We start from the raw sequence: 20,498 nt of genomic DNA on the forward strand, positions 1-20,498 counted from the left end.
GGGCAGATTCTTCCTGGAGGAGGAGAGGAATGGGATGGGGGCCCAGGCTCAGGGAGATTGAGACAGGCAGGGAGGGCTTCTCTTTGTCCATCTCTGAACAAGGCCCTCATCCCCTCCTTACCCGCTGGCCTGCCCCCGCACAAGTCCTGCTCCAGTGGTCGTAGGAGCAGGCTGGCCCCGACCCCTGATCATTTTTCTACAAAAATATTCAGGCCATGTTTCTCCACTCCTCCAAAACCTCCAGTGGTCACCTATCCACCTCCACATCAAGCAAAAATTCCTCACTTTACCCCCTCCTACTTCCCCTCACTACTCTCCTATGACAACTCAGCCCGCACACTTCGCTCCTCTAATGCTAACCTCACTGTACCTCAATCTCATTTATCTTGCCACCGACCCCTCACCCAAGTCCTCCCTCTGGCCTGGAACACTCTTCCTCCTCAAATCGTCGGGACAATTACTTTCCCTGCCTTCAAAGCCCTATTGAAGGCACATCTCCTCCAAGAGCTCTTCCTTGACTAAGCTCCCCTTTCCTTTTCTCTCACGCCTGCTTTGCCCTGACTTCCTCTCTTTACTCATCCCCCCTCCCGGCCCAAAGCACGTATATCGATCCCTTCCAACCCTGTATCTTCTCATCTTCTAAAAGCACTCAGGCCCAGTGTGATGGTTCCTTCCCACTGTGTTCAAACACACCCAAGTCTCTTCCCCCTGACAAAACACCCCTTCTTTGTATTAATATGTTTCCCCCTCCAGACTGTAAGCTCGTTGTGGGTAGGGAATGTGTCCGTTTATAGTTGTACTTCCCCAAGCACTTAGTACAGTGCTCTGCGCGTAGTAAGCGCTCAATAAATTAGATTGAATTGAACCGAGATGGGTGCCAGGCTCCCGGAACTTCCCTCTGGTGTTTTTGGCCGGCAGCAGCCGGACACCGGGGGGAGGGAGCTCGCAGACAGGGGACCTGTAGGTAGGGACAGACAGGAAGGAGACAGAAGGAAAAGGGCAGGGAGGGGCCATATCTAAAGTGAGGAGGATGGAGGGGATGAGGGAGAAGTTACCATGGAGCAGTGTGGTCTAATGGAGAGAGCACGGGCCTGGAAGTCAGAAGGACCTGCCATTCTGCTGCATGAACCTGGGCAAATCAATTCACTTTTCTGGGCCCCAGTTATCTCATCTGTAATATGGGGATTAGGACTGTGAGCCTCATGTGGGACACGGACTGTATCCAATCTGATTTGCTTAAGTACAGTGCAAATACCATCCAAAAAAACCCCCAAACCAACCTGCTGTCAGGCCTGAGTCCCCCAGTCTGACCCCCAAAAGAAAGGAGAAATCCCACTGCACCCCCCATGTGCTGGTGACCTCGGGAGGGTGAGCTGCCCTTTCTGTTCCTCCCCCTGGAAAAGCGTCCGTCCACACCAGGAGTCTTTCGGTGACGGTTCTAAGTCGTCCATCCCCTCGGGGTCCTTCTCCCCACCCCAGGGTCCGGGAATCTGCCTCTGCTGAGCCTCAACACCAGCCGAGGTCAGACAAGGTGGAATCAGAGTTGCTGTTCTTTTGTATGTTGGGGTGTGGGATCCCCACGGGACCGGCCAGTTCAGTCCCCCAGCACCACCTCTCCCAGGCTCCCCAAGAAAAGGCATAAGAGGCAGTGTTCCCTGATGGAAAGAGCAAGGAGCTAGGAATCAGGATTCCTGGGTTTTGGGCCCAATTCTAGTCCCCCCTGCTGTATGACATCATAATAATAATGTTGGTATTTGTTAAGTTCTTACTATGTGCGGAGCACTGTTCTAAGCAATGGGGGAGATACAGGGTAATCAAGTTGTTCCACGTGAGGCTCACAGTCTTCATCCCCTTTTTACAGATGAGGGAACTGAGGCCCAGAGAAGTTAAGTGATTTGCCCACAGTCACACAGCTGACAAGTGGCAGAGCTGGCATACGAACCCGTGACCTATGACTCCCAAGCCCGGGCTCGTTTCACTGAGCCACGCTGCTTCTCTAACTTCTCTGTGCCTCAGTTTCCTCATCTGCTGTTTCCCTCCCTCTTAGATTAGGGGTCCACTGTGGAAAAGGGACCGTATCCGATCTGCTTATCTTACATCTACCCCTGCACTTAGCTCCAGTGTGGCCTAGTGGAGAGGCCTGGGAGTCAGAAGGACTTGAGTTCTAATCCCAGTTCCGCCACGTGTCTGCTGTGTGACCTTGGGCGCATCACTTAACTTCTCTGTAAAATGGAGATTAAGACCGTGAGGCCCGTGTGGAACGGGGACTGTGTCCAACTTGATTATCTTGTATCTACCCCAATGCTTTGTATAGTGGCTGGTATATAGTAAGCCCTTAAAAAAAGGCTCCTGGCCACTCCCTCACCCAGCCCCCCTAGCCACGGCCTTGAGCTGCAGCCCCCTAAAGCCCCGGAGTTAATCTGGCCCAGTTTCTGGGGGCCATGGATCTAGAATAAGTGGAGTTGGCCCTCAGGAGATCCCTGTACCTTTCCCCCGGCCCCTCCGGACCACGCTCCAGAGCCGAGCTATCCACAGAAAGACTGCCTTGAGAATCCTTTCTCCGTCTCGTCAGATGAACTGACCACCCACTGCAACCGGACCTCTGGTCACAACTGCCTCGGCCTCCAACGTAGCAGAACCCCGGACTTCAGGATGAGATCATAATTACGGTCCTGTTAAGCGCTCACTAAGTGCCAAGCACTGTTCTAAGCACCGAATCCTCCCCATTTTACCCCCCTCAAACAGCACTGATAGAAGGGGTCCGTTGGCTGCGTGTGCCATCGGTGTGGTGTTCGGATCCAGCCGCGCGAGAACTGGGGGAGTGTCTTAGCGCTTACTCTCTGCCAAGCACTCTGCTAAGTGCTGGGGAGGTGCAAGAACTTTTCGGAAAAACAGAGGGCTCGGATCCTCTTCTTTCGACTGACTCCCTCTTCTGTCCAAATGTCAAACTGGACCTGCGCACCGTCTTGACGTGCCCTCGTCGACATCAGCATTCTACAAAAGTTTGGCTGCAAGTAGCAGAACTTTTCCATTTTTTTCCTTTTTAATGGTATTTCTTAAGCATTTACAACGTGCCAAGCACTGTACTAAGCACTTCAGCGTGGCTTAGTGGAAAGAGCACGGGCTTGGAAGTCAGAGGTTGTGGGTTCGAATTCCCGCTCCTTTCACTTGTCTGCCATGTGACCTGGGGCAAGTTACTTCCTTCCCTGTGCCTCATTTACCTCATCTGTAAAAATGGGGATTTAAAAATGTGAGCCCCACGTGGGACAATCTGATGACCCTGTATCTACCCCAGCGCTTAGAACAGTTCTTAGCACATAGTAAGCGCTTAACAAATACCATAATTACTATTATTATAACTACAAACTAATCAGGTTGGACACAGTCCGTGTCCCACGTGGGGCTCGAAGTCTTAATCCCCATTTTACTGATGAGGAAAATGAGGCCCCGAGAAGGGAACTGACGTGTCCAAGGTCACACAGCAGACAAGAGGCAGAGTCAGGATTAGAACGCAGGTCCCCTGACTCCCAGGCTCCATCCATTACGCTGAGCTGCTCCTCTACCCATCATCGACGGATCCTCCTGGGTAGAGATGGGGCTGAAGTGGGGCTTTGGGCTTTTCCCGATCGACAGTCAGCCTGGAGCCTTGAGGAGTGATGGTATTTGTTAAGCGCTGACTCTGTGCGAAGCACTGTTCCAAGCGCACTCCCCTTCCCCCATCTTCAAAGCCCTCCTTTCCTCTTCTCCCACCCCCTTCTGTGTCACCCTGACTCGCTCCCTTGATTCATCCCCCCTCCCAGCCCCACCCCACTTACAGGCAGACAGAGAAGCAGTGTGGCTCAGTGGAAAGCGCCCCGGGCTGGGGAGTCAGAGGTCATGGGTTCGAATCCCGGTTCCACCCCTGGCCAGCTGGGTGACTTTGGCCCAGTCACTTCACTTCTCTGGGCCTCCAGTTCCTTCATCTGGAAAATGGGGATGAAGACTGTAAGTCTCACGTGGGTCAACCTGATCACCCTCTATCTCCCCCAGCGCTTCGAATAGTGCTCTGCACGTAAGCCCGTCAAACGGCAGGGACTGTCTCTATCTGTTGCCTACTTGTTCATCCCAAGCGCTTAGTACAGTGCTCTGCACATAGTAAGCGCTCAATAAAAACTATTGAATGAATGAATGAATGAACGTAATAAGCACTTAACAAATACCAACATGATTATTATTATTCACTGGGCCTCAGTTCCCTCATCTGGAAAATGGGGGTGAAGACTCTGAGCCCTACGTGGGACAACCTGATGACCCTGTATCCGCCCCAGCGCTTAGAACAGTGCTTGGCACATAGTAAGCGCTTAACAAATATCAACATTATTATTATCATTATTAAAGGCGAATGAGTGGATGAATGGATGGATGGATGGATGAGAAGCAGCGTGGCTCAGTGGCAAGAGCACGGGCTTAGGAGTCAGAGGTCATGGGTTCTAATCCCGGCTCCGCCACCTGTCAGCTGGGTGACTTTGGGCAAGTAACTTGACCTCTCGGCACCTCAGTGACCTCATCTGGAAAATGGGGATGAAGACTGTGAGCCTCACGTGGGACAACCTGATGACCCTGTATCTACCCCAGCGCTTAAGAACAGTGCTCGGCACATAGTAAGCGCTTAACAAATACCAAAATTATTATTATTATTATTATCTGAATGAATGAATGAATGAATGAATGAATAGAGGCAGTGAGCAATTGCCCGCGTTGGGCACTAGGGGGCGACCAGCAGCAAAGAGTGGTTCAAAGCGGAGGATCTTGGCACAACATCCCTTGGAAATTCCAGAATTCCCGGCCTTGGCCAAGCTGCAGATCCTTGGATTTCACGCCTCTGGCCACGTCAGGCAAGGGTGGAAGAACCCAGCCTGGCTCCAAGCCATCTAGATGAAGGCAGAGGGTCAGAAAGCAGCCTCCATCGATGATAATAACAGCAATATTAATAATAATAATGTTAGTATTTGTTAAGCGCTTACTGTGTGCAGAGCACTGTTCATTCATTCAATAGTATTTATTGAGCCCTTTCTATGTGCAGAACACTGTACTAAAGGCTTGGAATATACTATTCGGCAACAGATAGAGACAATCCCTGTTCTAAGCGCTGGGTAGATACAGGGTGATCAGGTTGTCCCACGTGGGGCTCACGGTTTTCATCCCCCTCTTCCAGATGAAGTAACTGAGGCCCAGAGAAGTGAAGTGACTTGCCCACAGTCACACAGTTGGCAGAGCCAGGATTCGAACCCATGACCTCTGACCTCTAAGCCCGGGCGCTTTCCACTGAGCCACGCTGCTATTATCATTGTCACAGTAATATTCGTTCATTATTATGTGCCAAGCACAAGGTAAGCTTGTTGTGGGCAGGGCTGGTCTGTCTTTACTGCTGTATTGTACTTTCCCAAGCAAGAAGCAGTGTGGCTCAGTGGAAAGAGCCCGGGCTGGGGAGTCAGAGATCATGGGTTCAAATCCCGGCTCCGCCGCTTGTCAGCTGTGTGACTTTGGGCGAGTCATTTCACTTCTCTGAGCCTCAGTTACCTCATCTGGAAAATGGGGACGAAGACTGTGAGCCCCACGTGGGACAGCCTGATCACCTCATCTCTACCCCGGTGCTTAGAACAGTGCTTTGCACATAGTAAGCGCTTAACAAATGCCATTATTATTATTACTAGTGCTTAGAACAATGCCTGACACATAGTAAGTGCTTAACAAATACCATAATTATTATTATAGGATGCAGTCAATCCCCATTTTAAGGAAGAGGGAACTGAGGCACAAAGAAATGGAGTCACTGGCCCAAGGTCACACAGCAGACAGGTGGTGGAGCCGGGATTAGAACCCAGGTCCTTCTGCCTCCTAGCCCCATGCTCTATCCACTAGACGACAAGGCTTCTGTGGCGCAGTCTGCATTAAAAATAACAATACTAACAGTGGCATGTATTACTGGCATTTTTTAAGCACTTACTACGGGCCGGCGCTATTCTAATTGGGGCCTTCGTTAGATTCTTACTATGTGCCACGCACCATACTAAATGCTGGGGTGCAAACAAGTAAATTGGGTTGGACACAGTCCCTGTCCCGCACGGGGCTTGCAGTCTTAATCCCCATTTTAAGGATGAGGCGACCAAGGTACAGAGAAGTGAAGTGACTTGCCCAAGGCTGCCATAGCCTCAGTGGCCCACGTCTGCATGTTTGTAGCCCAGCTGCTTTCCAGGCCTCCGGCAGAGGCTGCCTATCGCGGGAGTCCCTGCAGAGGGTTCATCTGTTATTCATTCATTCAGTAGCATTTATTGAACGCTTACTGTGCTAAGCGCTTGGAATGGACGATTCGGCAACAGATAGAGACCATCCCTTGCCCAACGACGGGCTCACAGCCTAATTCGGGGGAGAGAGACGGCAGAGCCAAACAGAACAGAACAAAAACGAGACAAGACCATCCATCTTCTGCCCAGCCTGTAGTCCTAGAAGCTTCTCCCTGACTTGGGAAGCAGCATGACCTAGTGGATAAAGCACAAGCCTGGGATGCAGGGGACCTGGGTTCTAAACCCAGCACCGCCACTTGTCTGCGGTGTGACCCTGGGCCGGTCATTTCACTTCTCTGGGCCTCAGTTCCCTCATCTGCAAATGGGGATTAAGACCGTCAGCCCCAGGTGGGACAGGGACTGTGTCCAACCTGCTTAGCTTGAATCTACCCCAGAGTGCTTGACGCCTGATAAGTGATTAACAAATACCGTTAAAGTTATTATAATTTTTATAGCCCCAGAAGCTTCTCCCCGACTCACAGTCCTGGCAGTCTCCCTTCATGGGGAAGTGGGAAGTGGACTTAGCGTGATTTGAGGAGCCCAACGGTGGCCAGGCGAGGTCGGGGAGGAGCAGCTGGACCCAAGGCCGCGGGTCGTCGTTGAAGAGCGGAGTTCTTTCAAGTCTACAGCTGCCTGAGACGGGAACGGGGCTCCCATCTCACCGCGCTACTCTCCTACTACAACCCAGCCGGCACATTTTGCTCTTCTAACCTCACTGTATCTCGATCTCGTTTATCTGGCCGCCGACCTCTCGCCCACATCCTACCTCAGGCCTGGAACGCCCTCCCTCCTCGTGGCAGACAGATAATTGCTCTCCCCCACTTCAAAACCTTATTGAAGGCACATCCTTCAAGAGCCCTTCCCTGAATAGGCCCTCCTCTCCTCCCACTCCCTTCCGCGTCGCTCTTCTTTGCTCCTTCATTCACCCTCCCTCCCATCCCCACAGCACATATGTATATATCTGTAGAGATCTGTTATTTATTTATTCATATATACATTTATTTATTTATAGTAATGTCTGTCTCCGCCTCTAGACTGTGAGCTCGTTGTAGGCAGGTATGTGCCTGTTTGTTGTTATATTGTACTGCCCCAAGTGCTTAGTACAGTGCCTTGCACAAAGTAAGAGTTCAATAAATACGAATGAAGGAAGGATTGTCCTGCGACTGACCTGTGTCTTTCCTGTGCCTTAAAGGTGCCTGTTCTGTGTCTATTCTGACCCTGTTCTACGCCTGTCCTGTGCCTTTCCTGTACCTAGCCTTTGACTGTCCTTTCCCTGTCCTGTGCCTGTCTGGCTCAGTGGAAAGAGCACGGGCTTTGGAGTCAGAGGTCATGGGTTCGAATCCCGGCTCGGCCACCTGTCAGCTGTGTGACTGTGGGCAAGTCACTTCACTTCTCTGGGCCTCAGTTACCTCATCTGTAAAATGGGGATTAAGACTGTGAGCCCCACGTGGGACAACCTGATTCCCTCGTGTCTACCCCAGCGCTTAGAACAGTGCTCTGCACATAGTAAGTGCTTAACAAATACCAACATTATCATTATTAGACATAGGATGGGCACAGGATAGGAACAGGACAAGCACAAGGCAGGATCAGGACGGACACTGCGTGGGTACAGGACACGCATAGGACAGACACATGACAGGCACAGGACAGGTACATGACAGTCTCAGAACAGGCACAGGACAACTGTCATATGACAGTCACAGGGGAGGTCCAGGACAGGTCCAGAACAGGCACAGTACAGTCATGAGACAGGCACAGGACAGTCAAAGGACAGTCAGAGGACAATCTCAGGACAGGCCCAGGACAGGCACGGAACAGTCAGAGAACAAGTATTGAGCAGATCCAGGACAAACAAAGGATAGGCAAAGGAGAGGCCCAAGACGGGCAAAGGGCAGAGACAAGATAGACATTGAACAGGTATAAGACAGGCAAATGTCCTCTAGACTGTAAGCTCGTTGCGGGCAGGGAAGGTGTCTGTTTATTGTTATATCGTACTCCTCCAGTAAGAGCTCAATAAATATGACTGACTGACATAGCCTCAGGAAAGGCACAGTCCCAAAGTGGCGTACAGGCCCAGGACAGGCAGAGGACAGACACTGGACAAGCATGGGAAAGGCACGGGGCAGGAAATGGACAGACATAAGACCGGCACAGGACAGGCACGGGAGACGCACAGGCGAGGGGCAGGACAGTCACAGGAGAGGTATGGAAGAGGTACAGGACAGGACAAGACAGTATCTCTAGAGACGGGCAGGCAGAGCTGAGGGACTAGTGGGTGGACAGGAATATAATAATGTTGGTATTCGTTAAGTGCTTACCATGTGCTGAGCACTGTTCTAAGCGCTGGGGAAGATACCGGTCATCAGGTTGTCCCACGTGAGGCTCACAGTCTCAATCCCCATTTTCCAGATGAGGCAACTGAGGCACCGAGAAGTTCCCTTTTCCCTCTGCTCCCCCTCCACCTTCTGCTCCTCCCCCTTCCCCCTTCATCTCCCCTCAGCTGAGCCCCCTTTCCCTCTGATCCCCCTTCCCTCCCCTCCCCACCCTCTGCTCCCCTCCCTCCCCCCTTCCCCTCCTCTCGGCACTGTGCTCATTTGTATATATTATTTATTACCTTATTCATTTTGCTATTGAGGTGTACATCCCCTTGATTCTATTTATCGTGATAATGTTGTTTTTGTTTCATTCTATTTTGCTCTGCCGTCTGTATCCCCTGATTAGACTGTGAGCCCGTCACTGGGCAGGGATGGTCTCTCTCTGTTGCCCAGTTGTACATTCCAAGTGCTTAGTACAGTGCTCTGCACATAGTAAGCGCTCGATAAATACTATTGAACGAATGAAGTTAAGTGACTTGCCCAAAGTCACACAGCTGACTGGTGGCGGAGCCGGAATTAGAACCCATGACCCTTGACTCCTAATCCCATGATCTTTCCACTGAGCCACGCCGCTTCTCTCGAATATCTGTGGAGATGGCTATAGTGGAGAGAGCACCCATGGAGACGGGCAGGGAAAGCTGCGAGGAATGTCGTATAGGCGAGGATGCCTGGCGGGCCTCCTTTTCTCGGGCGAGCTCCCAGCCGGCTCTGGCTCTCTCTCTCACCTGGCTGCGGCCTCTCTGACGAGGAGAGGAGACAAGAGGGCAGGGAGCCCCCGCGGAAGATTCAAGCCACCCTGATCCGGCCTCCCCACCCACCCCGCCCCACGGGCCTTCCCCGGCTGGGCAGCAGGGTGGGAGAAGCTGGTTCAGGCAGACCTGCTGCTGGGCCCTCCGGCCTGGGGAGCTGGGGGTCGGAGGAGGGGTGGGGTCTTCTCCTCGGAGCCGAGGAGAAGCAGCGTGGCAAGAGTTGGGCAAAGCGCTGGAGAGAGACAGAGAGAGAGAAAAACAGACAAAGTGCCGGGACTCTGCGGGTAGACACACATGTAAGGCCGAAGCCTGCCATCCCCGAGCCGGAGCGGCCGTGCCCGACTGCGCTGAGCCCTGCTCTGGGGTCAAGGACGGGGTCAAGCACCTGCCTGCTCCCCCTCCTTCTCGGCCCATGAAAAATCCGCCCGGCCAGGCCCGGGGCGCAGAACTGCCTCGGCTCTGTCCAAGCACCGCGGCACGTCCTCCACTCGGCGAGCAGGGGCTGCTGACGAAGAGTCCGAGATGGCCGGGAATCAGAGAATAATAATAATGGTAACGGTCATATTTGTTAAGTGCTTACTATGTGCCAGGCACTGTACTGAGCGTTGGGAGCGATACAAGCCAATAGGGTTGGACACAGTCCCTGTTCCAGGTGGGGTTCACAGCCTTAATCCCCATTTGACAGCTAGGTAACTGAACCACAGAAAATAATAATAATAATCGTGGTTTTTAAGTGCTTACTATGTGCGAGGCACTGTAGTGGATACAAGCAAGTCAGGTTGGGTACGGTCCCTGTCTCACCTCAGGCTCACAGTTTCAATCCCCGTTTTACAGATGAGGGAACTGAGCCACAGAGAAGAGAGGTGACTTGCTTAAGGCCACACAGCAGAAAAGTGGTGGAGCCGGGATTAGAACCCACAACCTTCTGACTCCCAGGCCCGAGCTCTATCCACTAAGCTATGCTGCTTCTCACACAGCGGACAAGTGATGGAGCCAGGATTAGAACCCAGGTCTTTCTGACTCCCAGACCCAAGCTCTATTCACTAGGCCGTGCTGAGAAGGCACCCGGGGTGGAGCACTGCGCACGGGACAGGTTCTGCTCACAGAAGGCTTAACGACTACTATTAAAAACTAAAGACAAAATGAAATTAATCATGAGGGTAGGAAATAAAGCACCAAAAAAAGATTCAAATAAAGACAATTCTTACTTCTTAGCAATTCTTCCAAGCATCCCAAGCTTCCTTTATATTCAGCAGCAAGGCGTAGTGGAGAGAGCTCGGGCCTGGAAGTCAGAAGGTCATGGGTTCCGATCCTGACTCCGCCACCTGTCTGCTGCGTGACCTTCGGCGAGTCATTTCACTTCTCTGGGCCTCAGTTACCTCATCTGGAAAATGGGGATTGAGACTGCGAGCCCCAAGTGGGAAAAGGACGGCTTCCAGCCCGATTCGCTTGTATCCACCCTAGTGCTTAGGACAGGGCCTGGCACATAGTATGCACTTAACACACGTTGTTCTCTGATGCTGTCGAGTCATGCCCCATCCACAGGACGCCATAGACGCATCTCTCCCACAACGTCCCACTTCCATCGCCATCGTTCTGGGACCTTATCCGTAGAGTTTTCTTGGTAACAAATTGGCAGTGGTTCCCCACTGCCTCCTTCCACGAGGTAAACGAGCCTCTGCCCTTGACTCTCTCCCGTGCCGCTGCTGCCCAGCGTAGATGAGTTTGGACTTGCAGCAGGTCGCCTTCCACTCACTAACCACTGGCCAAGCTAGGAATGGAATGGATGGCTCCTATAATCAAGACTGGTAGAGGACTGGAAACTTATTATTATAATTATGTTTTTCTGTTCTCTGTTTCCGGTGCCCAAGGAATCCTGTCTATGCTTTCAGTCAATAAATCAGTGGTTTTTATTAAGCACTCACAGAACGCTAATGACTAAGCGCTTTGGAGCGTACGTTTGGGTATTTAGACCCATTCCCTGCCCTCGGGTAGCTTACTGCCTAGCAGCAGGTTAAAGTTTTATTTTATTACCCCATTCATTTTGTTAATGAGATGTACATCCCCTTGATTCTATTCATTGCGATTAAGTTGTCTTGTTTTTGTCCGTCTGCCTCCCCCGATTAGACTGTGAGCCCGTCGATGGGCAGGGATTGTCTCTATCTGTTGCCGAATTGTCCATTCCAAGCGCTTAGTACAGTGCTCTGCCCATAGTAAGCGCTCAATAAATACGATTGAATGAATGAATGAATGAATGAATGAATGTTGGGCCTAGCTGGGATGATCCACTGAAATGAATCCTCACATTTGACCTGCCCCAGAAAATATTTGAACTCGGTTTGTCCCTAAATTCCTCCAGTCGTGTGAGATCATAGATCTCTGGGGAGACCTATCGAAAACGAATACAACCCCACTAACTAGCTCAGTACTTATTCCAGAGCGTAAGTCATCGGTGAACACCGTGTACTTTGACCCCTCAAAGATTCCATTCTGACAGTCGGTTATAGGGAAAAGTAGTTCAGTTCACTCATCTTCTGAATTTTAAACCCTTTAGCTCATCAGAATTTCTGCAGCTCGGTGTCCTTCACACAGCATCGTTTTCTATTGAGAAAAGCTGTGTGGCCTAGCGGGAAAAGCACGGGCCTCGGACCCCACTAAGCCACGCTGCTTCTCTGAACTCTTTGGCTTCTCTTCTCTTGTATTCTCCCAAGTGCTCAATAAATCCCACTGGCTCATTCACTCATTTGATCATATCCCGTGTCTGCAGAAAATGAATGCTCTATCTGAAATTATTTGATGAAGCTTGGCACCAGTCAATCGATCAATCATAGGTATTTATCGACCACTGGGTACAGAACACTGTACTAAGCGGTTGGGCGAGGACAGAGTGGGTCACTTTCCCTACCCACAAGGAGCTAACGGTCTAGAGGAGCAAGAAATTTAGAATATGGCCTAGAGGAAAAAGCACGGGACTGGGAGTCGGAAGACCTGGGTTCTAATCCCAACCCTCACCCCCGCCCGCCCACTTGCTGTTGGAGCTGGGGTTAGCCCATTCAATGTTTCGCACATGGTTGATGCCGGGAGCCTGGGTCCTCACTGCACTAGTGAAATGAAGCGGCACTTAGGGAAGCAGCGCGGCTCAGTGGAAAGAGCCCGGGCTTGGGAGTCAGAGGTCATGGGTTCGAATCCCGGCTCTGCCACTTGTCAGCTGTGTGACTGTGGGCCAGTCACTCAACTTCTCTGTGCCTCAGTTACCTCCTCTGTAAAATGGGGACGAAGACTGAGAGCCTCACGTGCGACAACCCGATCACCCTGTACCTCCCTCAGCGCTTAGAACAGTGCTCTGCACATAGTAAGCGCTTAACAAATACCAACATTATTATTATTATGAAACATTCGTGCGATACACCAGAAAAATCCAAGTGCTCATCTGGGTCACAAAGCCCCTCTGTGCTTACGGGGCCATGGGGCGGAGCAGAGCGGGGACACGCGTGCAAGAAGCTGGGAGAGGGAGCCAACCTGGTGTTCTAATGGAATCTAAACAACCCGGAGGATCGGGGGAGACTTATCCAGAATCAGGGAATTGAAACCACCATTGCCCTCCCAGTGTTTGAGGGTATTTTTATGTGGGGTGATTCCTTTATGGACTTCCTTTATGGGAAGTAGCATGGCGTAGTGGGTAGAGCACGGGCCTGGGAGTCAGAAGGTCATGCATTCTAATCCCGGCTCCCCCACCTATCTGCTGTGTGAGCTCGGGCAAGCCGCTTCACTTCTCTGGGCCTCAGTTACCTCATCTGTAAAATGGGGACTAAGACGGTGAGCCCCACGTGGGAGAGGATCTGTGTCCAACCCGATATGCTCGTATCCACCCCAGTGCTTAGTACGGTGCCTGGCACATAGTAAGCACTTTACACATACAATTATTATTAATTATAATATATGCTTAGCGACCTCCAACAGCTTGATTAGAAGGCAGTCAGCGACGAAATGAGCCGATGTGGTTTATAGCACCGTAGGTCGGCGGTCTCTGCTTCACGCTGTGAAATCAGAGAGGATCGAAGCTGGTTAACTCTTTCCGTAGATGTAACAGCACAGGAAATCCCCCATGGCCTTCTACTGGTTGCTGGGCTGTCAATCTGTTTCTGCAACCAACCAATGTCAGTTTCCATCACAGCCGGCTCCTCCCGGTGGGGTACGTGGGAGACCCACCATCCCGGGTTTGCTGCCATCTTTTAGATTGTCAGCTCATTGTGGGCAGAGCATGTCTACCAATTCTGTCGTTCTGTATACTCCCAAGTGTTTAGAACAGTGCTCTGAACACAGTAGGTGCTCAGTAAATACCATTGATTGATCATCCATTCATTCATTCAATTGCATTTATGGAGCACTTAATGTTGGTATCTGTTAAGCGCTTACTATGTGCCAAGCACTGTTCTAAGCGCCGGGGTAGATACAGGGTAATCGGGTTGTCCCACGTGAGGCTCACAGTCTTAATCCCCATTTTACAGATGAGGTAACTGAGGCCCAGAGCAGTTACTGTGCTAAGCACTTGGGAAAGTACAACGCAACAATAAACGGTGACATTCCCTCCCCACAATGAGCTCACAGAGTGGGGGAGACAGACATCAATACAAGAAAATAAGATTACAGTTCTGTACATAAGTGCTTTGGGATTGGGAGTGGGGAAGAGCAAAGGGAGCAAGTCGGGGTGACGCAGAAGGGAGTGGGAGTCGAGGAAAAGTGGGGCTTAGTCTGGGAAGCCTCTTGGAGGAGATGGGCCTTCAATAAAGCTTTGAAGCGGGGGACAGTGGTTATCTGTCGGATGAGAGGAGGAAGGGTGTTCCAGGCCAGAGGCAGGATGTGGGCAAGGGGTCAGGGGTGAGACAGGCGAGATCGAGGCACAGCGAGAAGGTTAGCACTAGAGGAACGAAGTGTGCGGGCTGGGTGGTAGAAGGAGAGAAGCGAGGTGAGGTAGGAGGGGGTAAGATGATGGACTGCTTTAGTGGAGAGAAGTGTGTGTTTAAAATGGAGGTGGATGGGCGACCCCTGGAGTTTTGTGAGGAGTGAGGTGAAGTGTCCAGAACGTTTCTGTAGCAGAGTGAAATATGGACTGGAGTGGGAGAGACAGGAGGCTGGGAGGTCAGCAAGGAGGCTGGTGCGGTAATCCGGGTGGGTTAGGATGCGTGATTCTATTAACGTGGTAGCCGTTTGGATGGAGAGGAAAGGGCAGATTTTAGCGATGTTGTAAAGGTGGGACCGTCGGGATTTGGTGACGGATTGAACATGTGGGTTGAATGAGAGGGACGAGTCAAGGATAACGCCAAGGTCACCGGCTCGTGAGACAGGAAGTGTGGTGGTGCGGCCTACGTGAGGCCGGGGGCCAGGCCTGGAGCTGGGGGAGGACCCCTATGAGACTCCGGACCTCAGAGGGCTGGGTCTAGGTCCTCACCCCTGTTTACTGAGCATTCTGTGTCAAGGGAAGGAGGCACCGTTAGGGACGGGCTGAGCCCTGCCCACCGCTCAATTCCAGAACAAAATGGGCAGGGATGGGGGCACCTGTGGCTGGTGGGATGGCGGCATCAACGGCCCAGAACCCAGGGCCAGTGGGGTGGGAGGACGGTCCAGCAGGTGCATTTATTCATTCATTCAATCGTATTTATTGAGTGCTTACTGTGTGCAGAACACTCTACTAAGCGCTTGGAAAGTACAATTCAGCAATAAGGAGAGACAATCCCTGCCCACAACGGGCTTTCAGTCTGGAAGCGGGGAGACAGACATCAAAGCTAGTAAACAGACATCAATAGCATCAATATAAATAAATGGAATTATAGATATATACACATCAAAACAAGTAGACAAGCAATAATAAAAATAAATAGAATGATAGATATATACATATATACACAGTGCAGGGACCCAAGGAGCCCAGGAACCTGCCCTGAGCAGATGTGGGCAGGGAACGTCCCTGCTAATTCTGTTGTACTATCCCAAGCACTTAGCATAGTGCCCTGCACACAGTAAGTGCTCAATAAATACGATTGACTGACTGACCGGCTCTAGGCACACCCCACAGTTCCTTTCCCAGTCTCCACAGTACCAGTGTCTCTAAGTTCTGTGACACACCCCCACAGGCCACCACCCACCCATGGCAGTAGCCCACCCTATCTCTTGGGGTCTCCTAGATTGGTGGCTCGTTCAGCCTCTCTTCCTCCGCTCCAGGTGCTCTGGCAGCAGCCTCTCAGGAGTTCGGGAAAGGGACCCATTTGGCCTTTCCAAGTGGGAAACGATCCAGCCTTCCCAACCGAGAGAGTCACCGTGCCCAGCCTCGCCCAGCTGACCTTTGCGTCGCCTCGGTTTCCCTCCCTGGCCTCCTGCCCATCTGCCCTCACCGCAGGAGTGTTGGCCGGGGACCCCGAGGAGGACTGACACATGGCATTTCCATCACCCCAAGGAGCCCAACTGCTTTCCAAACCCCCGGGGGGTGGAGCGGGCTGGTGACAACTCTCCCTATCTTAAAGATGAGGAAGCTGAGGCGCAGAGAGGTCGGGTGACTTGCCCAAGGTCATTCAGAGGCCGATAGCAGACGTGGGATGAGGTCGTAGGAAGATGAGGGGGATTCAGTGTTCCAAACCTCTGGGGGTAGCGTCTGAGAAGCGTCCATCCCCCCTCCCCAATCCCGTCTATACATACACACACACAAACACACATGGGCTCATCAACTCCGCCCATGTACAACTCAGAGATAAAATATGCTAAGCGAGGCGGGCCTCCTCTCCAGTTGGGCTTGGGGGTGGGGAGAGGTAGGGAAGGCAGGAGCGGAGGTCTCCCCACTTAGTACCCAGGGGTCCATCCCCTCCCTGATCGCCTCGGGGGCCCAGGCCTTACTCACCACCACTCCCTGCCCATCCCAGCCCCAACTCGATGCTCCAATGATGAGGAGAGTTGGTCCCGGCCCACTGCTCTAGGGTTGGGGCCTGGGCTTTATATTCCCACTTCTTCCGTCCCGCTTTCTCTCTGATGCTCCTGTTTCTCAGACTCGGTCTCCGACTTTTCGTCTCTCTCCGAGGCTCTCTGCTTCTGTGTGTGTCTTTCTGACTCTCATCTGCTTTTTTCCATATCTCCTGGTCCTTCTTCTTCTTTATAATAATAATAATAATAATGAATGTACTATTTATTAAATGCTTACTAGGTGCTAAGTACTGTACTAAGTGCTGGAGTAGATACAGTGCAAAGCAGTCCCTGTCCCACATGCATTCATTCATTCAATCCTATTTATTTAGCACTTACTGTGTATAGAGCACTGTACTAAAGTGCTTGGGAAAGTACAATAAAACAATAAAGACTGACAATCCCTGCTCACAACGAGCTCTGGGAGGGGGAGACAGACATCAGTACAAATAAACAGACATCAATACACACAGGCTCACAGTTTGATGGGAAGGGAGACCAGTTATCAATCAATGGCATTTATCACGCGCTTACTGTGTGCAGAGCACCGCTCGAAGCACTTGAGAGAGTACCATACGAAAGTTTTGGTAGATGTGATTCCTGCCCATAAGGAGCTTAGAGACCACAGTGGGAGTTGGGTGTTAAAATAAATTTCAGATAGGGGAAATAGTGGAACATCGGGATAGGTACATAAGGGTTCCGTGACGGATTGTTGTGATGGATGAGGATGACGCTCCTCCAGGGGACTCCAAGCTTCTCCAGCAAGGGCAGGGGGACGGAGTATCTGGAGTAGCTGGAGAGTGGACCGGGGAGTGAACTGTCCACTGGGGACGGGCGTGGGGGGCGGCCTCCAGGCCAAGATCAGAGTGCATCATATTGACAGATGTCAATCATAGGGGAGTGACATCAATCCTCCTGGAAGTGGCACCGTGTTCAACCCCTTCTACTAGATTTGTTAGGTCATCTGGACACATTCATAATCCCAGAAAACACCCCCACATGGCTCCTACGTATGTGTTGTAGGACTGGGGGGAAGTATCCAAGTGGTTAATGGGTACACAGCCATGTGCAAAGTTGCAAAGAGGGGAGAACACATGGAGGAATTGAGGGTGAGGTCAAGAGAGGCCTCTTGGAAGAGATGGGATTTTAAGGGGGCTTTGAAAGTGCGGAGAGTGGTGGACCACCAGACGTGAAGTGGGAGGGAGTTCCAGGCCCGAAGAAGGCAAGGGGTCAGTGGTCAGATAGATGAGATTGAGGTACGGTGAGTAGTTAGAGGAGCTGAGTGTGCAGGTTGGGTTACGGTAGGAAATGAGTGAGGTGAGGTAGCAGGAGGCAAGCTGAATGAGTGTTTTAAAAGTCACTGGTAAGGAATTTCTTTTTGCTATGGGGAAGAATGGGCAACCATGGAAGTTCTTGAGGTGTGGGGAGTTACGGAGTGAAAGATTCTGTAGGAACACGATCTGGGCAGCATAGAGAAGTAAAAATAATCATAACATTAATAACGGTACTTGTTAAGCTCCATGTGTCAAGTGGTGTTCTAAGCACTAGGGTGGGTACGAGTTAATCAGGTTGGACACAGTCCCTGTCCCACATGGGGCTCACACTCTTCAACCTCATTTTACAGACGAGATAACTGAGGCCCAGAAAAGTTAAGCGACTCGCCCAGGGTCACATAGCGGGCATATGGCAGAGTGGGATTAGAACCCAGGTCCTTCTCACTCCCAGGCCCGCGCTCCATCCACTAAACCGTGCCGCTTCTCGGCGTAGACCGGAGTGGGGGGAGGCAGGGAGGGCAGCGAGGAGGCGGATGCGGTAGTTTCGGTGGGATAGGATAAGTGCTTGGATCGGCGTGGTAACAGTTTGGCTGGAAAGGAAAGGGTGGATTTTAGCGATGTTGTGAGAGCCGAATCAAAAGGAATAGGTGACAAATCTAATACATGGATTGCATTAGAGAAATGAGTCAAGGATAATGTCAAGGTAACGACACTGTGAGACAGAGAAGACGGTGGTGCTCTTTACAGCGAGCCTGGGGCTGAGGTGGGACTATGCGTCTGGGCTGGGGGAGTGGGAAACCAGATGGGAAACCAAGGGAAAAGCAGCTGCGGCCTAGTGGATAGAGCCTGGGAGTCAGAAGAACTTGGAAACTAAATTCCCTCTCCACCACTTGTCTCCTGTGTGACCTTGGGCAAGTGGCTTAACCTCTCTGGGCCTCAGTTACCTCATCTGTCAAATGGGGATTAAGACCGTGAGCCCCACGTGAAACAACCTGATTACCCTGTATCTACCCCAGCGCTTAGTATGGCGCCTGGCACATAGCGTACCACAAATACCATTTGCGAAACACTTCCATTTGATTTTCACCCCACCCTCGGTCCCGCAGCACCTATGCACTTACGTACATGTCTTTAAATTATATATTATAAATTATTTATTCCTATCAATGGCCGTCTCCCCCTCTAGACTGTCAACTCATTACGGGCAAGGAACGTGTCCATTAATTCTGTTGTCCTCTCCCAAGTGCTTAGAACTGTGCTCTGCGCATAGTAAGCGCTCAATAAATTCGACTGATTGATTTGAAAAAAAAAAGGAGGAATGTGATGAGTGAAGAGCCAGAGGGGCCCAGAGACAGAGCTGGGCCTCTGGATTAAGCGATGCCCCCTTTGACTGCTCCCACCCATTGCCTCCCCCCTGCCAATCCTCTGCCTCCCCCTGCCCCTTAAGATCCCCTCAGAGGTCTGCCCCCCATTCTCCCCCACCCCCCAAAGCTGCCCCGGCTTCTTCCCCATCCACCCTCCTCCCCTCCCTCCGCTGGGACAGACATCAGCAGGCCGCTCTGGTGGGGCCTGGAACGGGGACGGATGTGGGCGGGGGGGAGGGGAGTTTTCCATGAAGGAAAGAGGGGAAACGGAAACTTGGGGGGCTGCCAGGGCAGGTTGTGTCACTGTACTAGGCAGGCCAGGGGTGGGGGAGAGAAGGGGAAGGGGCGGCGGCGGCAGGGAGGGAAGGGGGAAGGAAGCTCGGGCAAGAGTAGAGCCCACATCTCATGAGAGACCCGCCTCTGAGGACGTGGCCGGGTGGAGGGGGGAATGAACACTGGATTCTGGGAGAGAAGCAGAGCTACAGAATGAGCTGGAGGGGTTTCGGGCCTCCAAATCCTATCACAGTCGCTGCCTCACACCCCTACACGCATGGACAGAGCTCTGTGCCTCAGTTTCCCCTTTGGCAAAACTGCTACTAGGGCCTGGGATCGGGGAAGAGTGGCCCCGGGATGCTTCCCCAAAATATCCCGGCTCCAGCCCCTCTCTCCCAGTATTCCAGCCCCCAGCCCTCTTCCTCAGAATCCAGCCCCACTCCTATCCTGCAGGATCCCACCTCCCACAGCTCCCCCGGTATCCTGGCTCCCACCCCTATCTCTCAGTATCCCGGCCCCTGCCGCTCTCCCCCAATATGCTGGCCTCTCCCTCTCTCCCCCAGTATCGACCCCCCACCTCCAGTTTGAGAAAAAGTGTGGCGCAGTAGCCTGGGAGTCAGAAGGTCATGGGTCCTAATCCTGGCTCCACCACTTGTCTACTGTGTAACCTTGAGCAAGTCACCTCACTTCTCTGTGCCTCAGTTATCTCTTCTGTAAAATGGGGATTGAGACTGTGAGCCCCACATGGGACAGGGACAGCGTCCAAGCCGATTTGCTTGTATCCACCCCAGTGCTTAGTACCGTGCCTGGCACACTGTAAGCACTTTAAAAATACCATAATTTTTATTATTATTATCCCAGCCCCTACTATTATCCCAGCCCCTGTCCCTCTCCTCTGTGTTCCACCCCAGCCCCTTCCCTAGTAATAATAATTAGTGGTATTTGCTAAGTGCTTACTTTGTGCCAGGCACTGTTCTAAGCACTGGGGAAGATAAAAAATAATTGGGTTGGACACAGTCCCTGTCCCACATAGGGTTCACCATCTTAACCCCCATTTTACAGGTGAGGGGACTGAGGCCCAGAGAAGTGAATCGACTTGCCCAAGGTCCCACAGCAGACAAATGAGAGAACTGGGATTAGAACCCGTGACCTTCTGACTCCCAGGGCCATGTTTTATCCATTAGGCCAC

This window comes from Ornithorhynchus anatinus, chromosome 6 (genome assembly GCF_004115215.2).
Source record: "Ornithorhynchus anatinus isolate Pmale09 chromosome 6, mOrnAna1.pri.v4, whole genome shotgun sequence".
Taxonomy (NCBI): domain Eukaryota; kingdom Metazoa; phylum Chordata; class Mammalia; order Monotremata; family Ornithorhynchidae; genus Ornithorhynchus; species Ornithorhynchus anatinus.